The sequence below is a fragment of the Macaca nemestrina genome, chromosome 4, assembly GCF_043159975.1.
Source record: "Macaca nemestrina isolate mMacNem1 chromosome 4, mMacNem.hap1, whole genome shotgun sequence".
NCBI lineage: Eukaryota > Metazoa > Chordata > Mammalia > Primates > Cercopithecidae > Macaca > Macaca nemestrina.
The window spans coordinates 80,528,963-80,541,850 of NC_092128.1; the positions used below are offsets into that span (position 1 = coordinate 80,528,963).

A 12,888-nucleotide genomic window follows, 5' to 3' on the forward strand; every position below is an offset into this window, starting at 1 on the left:
GAAGATGCATGGAACAGCCACTGGTCATTGCCACAGTATGTTTTTTAAAAACACACACACACAAAAAAGTTTGATCTGTTTAGATTGACAACACAACAAAAAAATCTGATGTGTTTCTTCATTTGCTATTTATTATCCTTAGAAGTTTTTGTTCCACTTATTAAGGGTTCTTTAGAGATATTTGCCTTCAATATTCTGCCCTTAAGGGATTCTTTTCAGCAAATGATTGATCATTGTTTTCATACCATAAAGAGGTGACAATGTTTTATGTTCTGAATGCTTGGTAGAACTGAAATCAAGCATCCTCCTTTCAGCGGTCTGAATCTTTCTAGAGCTTCTTTTTCTTTTCTTTCTTTTTTCTTTTTTCTTTTTTTTTTTTTTTTGAGAAAGTATCTAGCTCTTGTTGCCCGGGTTGGAGTGCAGTGGCGCAATCTCAGCTTCCAGATTCAAGCAATTCTCCTGCCTCAGTCTCCTGAGTAGCTGGGATTACAGGAGCATGCCATCATGCCCAGCTAAATTTGTATTTTTAGTGGAGATGGGGTTTCACCATGTTGGCCAGGCTGGTCTCACACTCTTGACCTCAAGCCATCCACTCACTTTGGCCTTTCAAAGTGATGGGATTATAAGCATGAGCCACCACCACATCCAGCCCAGAGCTTTCTTATTACATACAGGCATAAAGAATATGAACATAAATGGTTATTTTCCTCTTTTCCAATATTAATGTTAGCATATTGTATATCACTACCAGCACTTTTTCACTTAGAGATAGTTCTTTAATAAAACATGTTGAGCATCTCAATTCATTTTACTTATACTTATAGATGCATCATATTTTAATAATTATTGATCAATTTTTTTTTTTTTTTTTTTTTTTTTTTTTGCTGCACCATACCATGCTTCATTGACCAACCCTGTGTATACAGCACTTATTGGCCACTGGAGGTTAAATTCCTAGATGTGATAGACATACTACATACGTGATATAATGTTTGAACAATATTTTAAAATTAAAATCTAGGGCAAAGTTTCTTTACAGCAACACTATTGACTTTTTAATTATTGGCCAGATAATTATTTGTTATGGAAGCCATTCTATGTATTGTAGGGCATTGAGCATTATCCTTGGTCTTTATTTACCCCTAGATGCCTGTTGAGACCCTTTCTACAGTTATGACAATCAAAAATATGTACACATTTTGCCAGATTTTCTCTGGGAAGGCAGAATCATTCTAAGTCAGAACCTCTGTTCTAGGTTGTTTTACCAATTTATAGCACTGCCTGCCATGTAAGATTGTCTATTTTCCTTACCAACAAGGTATATCATCAAACTTAGAAGTTTTTGACAATTTTATCAGAAAGGGAATAGAATATCTGCAACATTTCCATTTTAATTTCTCTTATAAGAGAATGAGCATTCTGTCATTTTTTGCCCTTTCTATATCTGTTCTTTACACTTTTTATTGTTAGTCTATTTGTACTTTCAATTGAATATCTTTTTTATAAATTTTTAAGACTTTTGTATCCTAGAGTGTTAACTTCTTTGAAATATAAATTGAGAATGCTTTTTTGAGTTAGGCATTTGTTTTCTGGTTTTCATTATGGTGCTATGATTATGCATATTTAAAAAATATTTTATGTGGTTGCATTTATCAATCTTTAATTTTATGACTTTGAATTTTGAGTCATAATTGGAAAGACTTCCTTAGTTCATGATTTTTAAGGTATTTACACATATTTTTGTCTAGTACATTTATAGCTTTGTTTCTTATATAAATCTGCCATCAAATGTGAAATTTATCCAGTATTCAGGGTATTAATGTTCTTTCTGCAGAATTCTTTATTATAATCTTTAAATTATAATGTTCTTTTATGGATTATTTCTTTTTAGCTAGCCAAAACACAATTAATCAAAAGACAATTGATTTAGAGGCTACTTGCAAGTGTAGTCTAAAATTACTTTCTAGTCTTTAATATGATTTTTAGATTCTATTTCAGACTGTGAAAAGGAGGTGGTTAGTAAAATCTGTATTCTAATTTTAAATATAAAGTTTTGCATTTTTAATAGTAGAATTGTATTTTTTATAGTTTTTTTTGTGATAAGTCATATTCAAGAATCTCAAATGGAGATTTCTAAGAAAAACTTTATTACTATAATATTTGAAACTTATGAGATGATATATGAGAACTCGCTTCTGGAGTTTATTGGATTTTAATACGAGAAGTATAATGTGTATCCTGTGAAGATCTGCCTGTGCCTTTAAGAGGAATTCTTTTATAATAAGAATCACTGCATATAGAAAAAAAAAACTTCCTCCTGAGCCAGGTTTATTTTTAGATAAAACCACAGAATCTAATCAGGTTTCCTGTTATAATGTAAAGTGGAAATATAAAGATGCCTGATTATTTTGTGTTAGGACCAATCGTTTCATTCTATCATCTGTCTTTTTCTATCACCTCCAGTGTGATATCCTGGAATGGGGCTCCTGACACATAATAGAAAGCTTCAGAGGAAACATTAATATGTTCCTTAGTTCAAGTAGTCCATGTTATCACAGAAGCAAATGAAAAGTCTCCCGACCTTTTCATTTACGTCTATGACAACATGCTCTGAGAGGAAAGATTCCTGCCAGCTGTTTTAGTTTTAAATTAAGTGCCATGAATGGTTTCATTTCTGGATCACCCATAGCAACCATTACATGCTAGTGCAAGATGAGCAATGGGTGCATGTGAAATTCTCAATAATTTACGTTCAAGAGCTCTGAATTACTAACAAGAAGGTTTTGTTAGTTTGCATTTAGCAAGGTAGGGGAAATTTTACATCATTTATTTATTAGTTTCTACCTTCTTTTCTTTTTGACTTTTTAAAATCTGTGTCCTTTAAAAATATTAATTCTTTATGCATAACCCTAGTAACAGTAAAAAACACATTTCAGATAGGTTTGGAGTTTTTCAGCAGCCTCCTGATAGAAGCAAGAAAGCTTCAAAAAGAAAGCCAAGTAAAGATCAAGATTTTACACCTGTTACCACTTTTCACTTTTTAGAATCTCATGTTAGAAGTGACGTTTTAATTTCTGCTGATACTGCATTTATTCTGCTACTGTTTAAAATTTACTTGTCATTTGTTTACTTATTGTTTTTCTCCACCAAATTTGTTCTTTCCCTGTTCTTCTCAGGAGCCTAGGAGCCCTAATGAATACAGAGCGTTGGCTTCTGACAGCTTGACACTGCCCAGATGTGCCTGCAGATGAGAGTCCACACTGATACTTGATAGGGTCTTGGGGGAGGCACTTCACCTCAATGTGTAAATTTCTAATCTCTAAGTCCTGTATTTTTTTCTAATTCAGCAGCACTATAAAATACACTTCGATTATGATTTAAGCCAGGAGGTGGCAATTTTTGTTATGGAGTGCCAGATAAGCTAATATATAAGGTTCCATGAGCCATATGGTATCTGTTATAACTACTCGATTCTGTCGTTATAGTGTGAAGGGAGTCAGAGACAATACGTAAGCAAATTAAAGTTGTTTGTGTTCTGATAAAACTTTATGCACAACTGAAATTTAAATGTTATACAATTTGGAAGAGTCATAAAATATTATTCTCTTTTTGAATTTTTTCAACCAGTAAAATCATGTAAGAACCATTTTTAGCATGAAAGCTTATGAACAACATGAAAAGGGCCAGATTTAGTCCACAGGCCATATTTTACCAACACTAACCCTAAGCAGTGATTATCAAGTTTGAGTGTGCATTAGAATCACCTAGAAGACTACTTTAAACAGATTGGTGGACTTTACCGCCAAAATTTCTGACACAGCAATTCTGTATGTGGCACAAGACTTTTTATCTTTAAGAAGTTCCCAGCTGATACTAATGTTGCTGGTTTGGGAACCACACTTTGGGAACCACACTTTTAGAACCACAATCTAGATCAGAGATTGGCAAACTTCTGAAAAGAGCCAGATAATAAATATTTTCAGCTTTCTGGACTCTGAGGTATCTGTTGTAACTACTAAACTCTGCCACTGTAGCACAAAAGCAACAGTAGGCCAGACATAAATGAGTGGCTATGCTGTGTTGTAAAATTTTGTTTACAAAAACAGGCAGTGGGTTGGATTTGGTATATGGATGTAGTTTGCTGACTCATGATCTAGAAGACTGCCTCTCCTTTTTTTTTTTTTTTTTTTTTTTTTTTTTGAGATGGAGTCTCACCCCATTGCCCAGGCTGGAGTGCAAAGGCCCGATCTTGGCTCACTGCAACTTCCACCTACCCGTTCAAGCAATTCTCCTGCCTCAGCCTCCCGAGTAGCTGGGATTACAGGCTTACGCCATCATGCCTGGCTAATTTTTGTATCATTAGTAGAGAGAGGGTTTCACCATGTTGGACAGGCTGATCTAGAACTTCTAACCTCATGATCCACCCGCCTCAGTCTCCCAAAGTGCTGGGATTACAGGTGTGAGCCATCGTGCCCAGCCAAAGACTGACTCTCTTATTCCAGACAAGTAATTAAAGAATCTATCAACATTATGGTGAATAAAGTCTGTTTGTACATAACTTTCTGAGCATATCATGATAAAAGCAATTCCAAAAATTGAGTTTTTAATAAATAGTTTATCACCAATAAATTAAATAGATCTATGTCAGACTTCCCTGCTAATACTGAGAAATTAACAACCATAGAAAAATATCTGAGCTAACTGATGAAATGTGCATGCAAATAGATTAAAAAGCAATTATTTCTTTTGTTCTTTTGTTTCTGTTCTGCTGACTGCTAAGAAATAGGTTTAATTATTTTTGTTTTAGATATTTGCCAAATAGCTTGAGATCTGGTACTACATAAAAAGTTCTCTAAATTGCAACTTTTCCCCAAATATTCTGACTCTACTTTGATCATATATTCTAAAACAATTATTTGGATATAGCTTCCAAATATTTTACTGAGTTTTACATCATATATATGAGATATATATCTCATATATATGTATATATCTCATATATATGATATATATCATATATATGTACACATATAAAATATGTAGGATATATACACATATAATATGTATATAGGATAGATACATCATATATAATTCTATATATATGAGTGTGTGTATCTATCCTATATAGCAGCTATATATGCATATTATATACATGCATAATATATACATATATGTACATAAGTATATAGTATACATATATAATAGTCATATGTAAAAATAATATAATGCACACTCTTATCAAATATCACAGGTAATCCGAGAGGATATCTGTGTATGTTCAAGTGCATGCATGCATACATGCCTAAAACTCTATTAATAATTTCCCAAACCAACTCAATTTTCTGTGGGCCTATTTTCGTGTGTGGTAGACTAATTTTTCTTTTATACATTTCTCAAGTATCTGGTGATTTGATTTTTTTATTAATAGTGTAAAATGAGAGGACAGGAATATTTATAGAGCCTTGTAGATATGTGAGTAGATGGGTTTACATTAGGCTGAGTAGGTAGGTAGCCACCTGTTACTCTGGAATGATACAAATACTAAATTAGAAGGCTTTACTTCGAGGTGCAGTGCTAACACTAACTGTCCTAATTCTTCTAAATCACTTACCCTATCAATTTTTTTTTAGGAAGATAATCCTCTGGTATTTTGACTGGTGTAAATGCCTGGTGGCAGATACAATTTCCTTGCCTAGGATTCCAATGAACAGCCTTGTTTATAGACTCACTTCTCTCTAGAGTCCCCAGTATACTTTCTGTCTTTGACTACTTTCAAGCTGATGTATAACATCATGTTATTTCCACACAAGCACAACATCCTCATATTCAGTTTGCAGAGAACTCAAGACAATTACAAAAATACAATCTGGATAAAAGAAAAAAAAAAAGGACAAGGGTCCTAGAACTGACAAGTATTGATGAATGTGAATGTTTGTATCAAAGAAAGAGTCCCTTAAAATTAACCAATCAATAAGCACTGCCATCTCTAGTTTATTAAATTTACAACTGAGTGATCAAGTTAACAAATTGTGTATTGCTAATGTTTTTGAGGTGAAAATTATTTGACTTTTAGAAATCAAGGCTACATTTTCTCAATTCAGTCTCAGCTATCAGGTTTTACTCTCTCTGCTCTTCTCATATTCAAGCGACATTACTCCCGGAAGACTTCTTAAGTCTATGCTTGTTATTTTCTCATTAGGTTACAGGGAGAATGGAACAAGTTTCAGTAGAAGAAACTTCACCCAACTGCTTTAATTCCAACAGTTCCTGAATTTTCTCAAAAATCTATTTGTAAGCTTTTCATCCAAACTCCAAGTGGATTACAAGTGTTGTAAAATGCCTTTGGTTTGATATGGTGTGACGGTACATGTCAAAGTCAATTGCCATCAAGTCTAATTTATTACTTTATTGAAAAGTTGGACATCTTGAGGTTCAGCTTAATTGAGATTGCTCATTACAAGCTATCATCCCAGAATGGAAATAGAGAGTGAATGCCACTTTAAGTGCAGGAGGAAAAAGTTTCAGCCATAATGTAAAAATAGCATCTGATGAGCAGATAAGAATCCTGTGTATGGCACGCTATTATCAGCAACCACAACTGCTCCTACTGTAGCAGTTCTGTAGCACAAGCTCTGCAAAGGAAGCCAAAGCAATCATAAGCATTTTTATAGCAAGGCTGTTCATGTTTTTATAGTACTCATTGTGTCAGCACTTTAATTATAAAATCTCTTTTGTCAGAGATTATAGCAAAGCTGTAAATCCACCAAAATTATTCTTTAAAAACTCACTTGTTTAATATACAATAATTGAATATTATTTTTTAATGCTTACCAGAGTTGTCCATGTATCAAATGGAAAGCACATTAATTAATATGTGCAATAGTAACGCCCTTGTAAAAGTGGATGGCCAATAAAAACAAAATTAAATAATTCAGAAATGTTTGGAAATATATAGTACTTATAGGCAATATGCAAATGGAAAATGGTTATAATATATACAATATTTTGTGTTAATATTTAAAAATAATAAGTTAGAGCCCTCATTATAGATTACATAGCATCTTATATTTTTAGTTCATGGAATTTATATAAATTGCAATTAGGTAAAAACCACTGTGTGCTTTCTGAAATGTGTTTAAAATAAGACTGCAAGTCAAGAGAGACAGTAGTCACATCTTTCTCGGTTTTATTCCCAGTGATGTAGGTCTACTTTTGCCCATAGTATGTTTTCAAGTTGAATGAAGAACCAATAAACTTATGATGTACAGATTAACAAGTAACTTATTGGTCAACAAGGAACATACATATCATCACTTTATAGTAATCGCTCATTTTATCCCATCACTTCAGTTTCTGAGATAGCATATATAATTTGACATATGAATAAAATCACATGTATAAAACATTTATTTTACCTTAGTACATATGGATGTTTTTGTTTCACTTACATAATTTTTCTATATTTATTCTGAGAAATTAGTTTATTGTATGTCAACAGGAGGACAAATCTTGTTTTGAAGAGGAATTACCTATTGCATCCAAATATGGGTTTGGTTGCTAAGAAAAACTTTTGGCCTCGTTTTTTGAAAATTCTAACATTATTGTCACTTTAAAATACTATTAGAATAGATTCATTTGATCTTTGACAAATCTGACAAAAACAAATGGGGAAAGGATTCCCTATTTAATAAATGGTGCTGGGAAAACTGTCTGCCATATGTAGAAAGCTGAAACTGGATCCCTTCCTTACACTTTATACAAAATTTAATTCAAGATGGATTAAAGACTTAAGTTAGACCTAAAACCATAAAAACCCTAGAAGAAAACCTAGGCAATACGATTCAGGACATAGGCATGGGCAAGGACTTCATGTCTAAAACACCAAAAGCAATGGCAACAAAAGCCAAAATTGACAAATGGGATCTAATTAAACTAAAGAGCTTCTGCACAGCAAAAGAAACTACCATCAGAATGAACAGGCAACCAACAGAATGGGAGAACATTTTTGTAATCTACCCATCTGACAAAGGGCTAATATCCAGAATCTGCAAAGAACGTAAACAAATTTACAAGAAAAAAACAAACAACCTCATCATCAAAAAGTGGGCAAAGGATATGAACAGACACTTCTCAAAAGAAGACATTCATGCAGCCAACAGACACATGAAAAAATGCTCATCATCACTGACCATCAGAGAAAAGCAAATCAAAACCACAATGAGATACCATCTCACATCAGTTACAATGGCGATCACTAAAAAGTCAGGAAACAACAGGTGCTGGAGAGGATGTGGAGAAATAGGAACACTTTTACACTGTTAGTGGGACTGTAAACTAGTTCAACCGTTGTGAAAGACAGTGTGGAGATTCCTCAGGGATCTAGAACTAGAAATACCATTTGACCCAGCCATCTCATTACTGGGCATATACTCAAAGGATTATAAATCATGCTGCTATAAAGACACATGCACATGTATGTTTATTGCGGCACTATTCACAATAGCAAATACTTGACACCAACCCAAATGTCCATCAATGATAGACTGGATTAAGAAAATGTGGCACATATACACCATGGAATACTATGCAGCCATAAAAAAGGATGAGTTCATGTCCTTTGCAGGGACATGGATGAAGCTGGAAACCATCATTCTGAGCAAACTATCGCAAGGACAGAAAACCAAACACTGCATGCTCTCACTCATAGGTGGGAATTGAACAATGAGAACACTTGGACACAGGAAGGGGAACATCACACACTGGGGCCTGTCAGGGGTAGGGGGAGGGGATAGGGTTAACATTAGGATATATACCTAATGTAAATGATGAGTTAATGGGTGCAGCACACCATCATGGCACATGTATACATATGTAACAAACCTGCATATTGTACACACGTTCCCTACAACTTAAAGTATAATTTAAAAAATACTATTAGAATAAGTTCTAATTGTGAAGTTTTTATGCAACAACATCCTGATCTAAATCATCAAATGAAGCGTCCTAGACTGCAAGTCAAGAACATCATGTAGGGTTATCTTTCGTTATTCCTCAGGAGGCAGTGATGCTGTGGGCAGGGCATCAGGGGTGGTTAGGGAAGAGGACTTTTATTGTCTCCAGTGGTGCTGTTATTCAGAATTCTATTAAGATTAATATATTTTAATTTAATTCTCTATTAAACTTAGTACACTTCAAAGTTAAGTAAATAAAGGTAATATTTAAAATGTTAAAAACATTTTAATCTAAACTGAGGAACTGAATTTGTAAATGTATTTGCTGTCCTTTATAGGAAATCATGATGAAATAATGCTAATATAAATTATAAAACACTTTGAAACAGTCCTTTTTACACAGGTGACAAAAACTGATCAAACCCTCGGACCTCACATTAGATCTGACACAGCTTGTCTCACTTGTACATCTTTTTTTAATCCCCCTCATCATATATGTCATAAATTGAGAATGATGCTTACCTCAGATGCAGAGCCAAAGGCTATTATCAGATGTGTCACAACATTAAAACTTTTAAACTATGAAGTGCTTTTTATATAAAATTTTCTGTAACATTACATACAAAGATATAACTGTAGCTTGCCTGACAGAGCGTCTTAAAGATGAATTGTTGCTTAGAATGGTTTAAAAAAGTGAAAGAACTTTATGCAAAAGAGCTATTCAAAAACTGTAACATTGGTGAATTTCAAATACCACAGCCTATTGCGTGTGTGTGTGTGTGTGTGTGTGTGTGTGTGTGTGTGTCTCGTGAGAACACCTGAAATCTACTCTGTTAGCAAATTTCCAGTTCACAATTCAGTATTATTAATAGTCACTGACTGTATATTAGATCTCTAGATTTATTCATCCTACCTAACTATAACTTTGTATCCTTTAACCAACATCTTTATATTTCCCTCACCTCCCTGCCCCTGGTAGTCACTGTACTATTTGCTGCTTCTTTGTATTTGACTTTTTAAAATTCCACATATAAGTGAGATTACGCATATTTATTTTCTGTGTCTTGCTTATTTAGTATAATGTTTTCCAGGTTAATCCATATCATTGCTAATGGTAGGCTCTCCTTTCTTAGAACTGAATAAATTTTATATTGCTTCTATATCTTAGCTGTTGTGAATAATGCTCCAGTACAGATGGGAGCGCAGATATCTCTTGGAGGTACTTATTTTATTTCCTTTAGGTGTATACCCAGAAATGGAATTGTTGGATCACATGGTAATTTTATTTTTAATTTTTTAAGGAACCTCCAAACTGTTCTCAATCATAGCTGTATCAATTTACATTCCCAATCATGTACAAGGGTTCCCTTTTCCTCAAACCCACGCCAACACTTACTATTGCTTATCTTTTTGATAATAGCCATCCTAACAAAAGTGAGGTAACATTTCATTGTGGTTTTAATTTGCATTTACCTGATGATTAATGATGTCAATCACATTTTTATATACCTTTTGGCTATTTGTATGTCTTCTTTTGATAAATATCTATTTAATTCTTTTTCCCATTTTAAATTGGGTTATTTGGGGTTTTTTTCTTATTGAGTTTTATGTTCGTTGTATATTTTTGACATTAACTTATTATTATATTTTTCAGATGGTTTCACAGCAGTTTGAATGTTTTAAACATAGTAGTTTCACCACCTAAGAAGCTGTCGTTCAATAAGAAGACCAAAGAGGAAGATATAAGAAGACTTATTTTGTTGTATCTCTAGGATATTTCCTAAGAACTGGTATGCAATTCGTCTAGATATTTGAGGAAGTCTGAGTTGGTGCACAGGCATATGGTCAATAAGAAATTAGGCTTATCGGCCTGATTTGATTCTTACTCAGACTGGTAAGAACTGAGGACATAAGGGCTGAGGACATGAAGGTCACCTTAGATAGCTGTCTTGTGCTGAACCTGCTTTTTGGCAGGTAAGTTCTTACCAACCCGTAATCATTTCTGCTCACTTCCTTTGTATTTGCAGTACCACCATACTCAATTAAAGATCCAGACTCATCTCTTACAATAGTAAAACATACCTAAGATAAGGCTATAATGATTACACAAGTTTCTTATTACCTTTAGTATTTTATTCAAATAATATCACAAAGCATTAAAAATTTCAGAAATAAACGTATAGACACACCTCTTTTATATGAATATCCCTGGGGTGACAGACCATGGTTCTCTGCAGGTTAGTGGTGTATTATTCACTAGCTGTTACATTATTCAGTGCTTACACAGTCTCCAAACCAAACACATACTTTTCTTTTTTCACTCTCATTATCTAAGTAGTCACCATAAAGTAGTAGTATTTACCAGAAGTATCTCTGATAGTTGTTCCATCTTCTCCATTTCAATAGAATTGTTGGTGCTAAAAAAATTTACTATTTAGCTTAAGCCTCCTCCAATTATTTATTTTTCATAATGGGAGACAGTGTAGCAGAGTTACTAAATATACAAGCTCTAGACTTAGACCATGCATGGTTCAAATTAAGATCTGACTAGTGGTGTCATCAATGCCAAATTACTTAATTTCTCTGACCCATTGCCAAATTAACAGAAAAGTACAATAATTATGATGCCTACTCCTGCAAGCATTAAAACAAACATGCCTATATACATATATATGTAAAATGTGTTCTATAACATCTGGAACAAAAAGTCCATTCAATAAATATTAGCTACTAGTATTATTGTCATTATTATCTCCAAAATTTGGCTCAAATATTTCTTTTTCAGTTACAATTTGAATATCTCTGGGAAAAATACCAATCATTTTTCTTTACTCTGTCTTGCGATGTCATCTTGTGAAATGCCTTCTTTCTTTGGCACTGATAATGTTAAATGGATGAAATTTAAAATAACAGATAAGTCTTTCTGAAGAACAGTTTACGCAACTTGAAGATGGTCCAAATACAAATCATATATGATAGTTAACCAATAATACTGACATCTGCCTTCCCGAATGATCAATAAGTGAAGATTGGAGAAGATTATTATGATAATTGGATAAGCGATGACATCACAGGGCATTTTCTATCTGTAAATGATAGAAAATGGTGTTTACAATTACCCAGGAAGTAGATTTCTAATATGAATAGCATTTAAAAGATTTAAAATGTGGCCGGGCGTGGTGGCTCTTGCCTGTAATCCCAACACTTTGGGAGGCCGAGGCGGACGGATCATGAGGTCAGGAGATCGAGACCATCCTGGCTAACACGGTGAAACCCATCTCTACTAAAAATACAAAAAAAGTAGCTGGGTGTGGTGTTGGGAGCCTGTAGTCCCAGCTACTCCGCAGGCTGAGGCAGGAGAATGGCATGAATCCAGGAGGCGGAGCTTGCAGTGAGCAGAGATTGCGCTACTGCACTCCAGCCTGGGTGATAGAGCGACACTCTGTCTCAAAACAAAACAAAACAAAACAAAACAAAATATTTAGAATGTGTACACCTCTCTAGATTTTAAAGTGTTATTATAGTCAAACTAATAATAAGGTTTAACTTTAGAAAAAAAAAACACACACACACAAGAAAAACGTGCAGAAAATATCTACTATATATTATATTGTGAAAAATGACAGCTACTATCAGTTTTTAATAAATTGAACTGAAATAGCAGAATATAAATAAAGAAAAGATCTAAATCCAGCCTATTTAAATCTTGCTTCTTAATGGAATTTTATCATCACTTCTCTACTTTATAGTACATTCTATAAGTTATTTTTTAAATTTACCACATAAAGGATTTCTACTAAGAACTTGCTAATAAAATTACAAACTGAAACATGAGTCATAACTGACATGAACATTTGAATAAAAGAATACATTAATTCACTAATCTAGCTGATGATCAAGAAAGGGATGCAAGAAAGAACTGACAATCTGTGCATAT

At 33.7% G+C, this 12,888-nt stretch overlaps 1 long non-coding RNA gene across 1 annotated transcript in view; it reads left to right on the forward strand.

The window, feature by feature from the left end:
- The window catches only part of LOC139362533 (uncharacterized), a 28,339-nt gene extending 15,848 nt beyond the window's left edge, over positions 1 to 12,491 (forward strand). The window contains exons 3-6 of the long non-coding RNA XR_011621662.1: positions 6,200 to 6,291; positions 10,193 to 10,227; positions 10,606 to 12,117; positions 12,437 to 12,491. This is a non-coding gene — a long non-coding RNA (uncharacterized lncRNA). The remainder of the gene's footprint in view (positions 1 to 6,199; positions 6,292 to 10,192; positions 10,228 to 10,605; positions 12,118 to 12,436) is intronic.
- Positions 12,492 to 12,888: the final 397 nt, after the last annotated feature.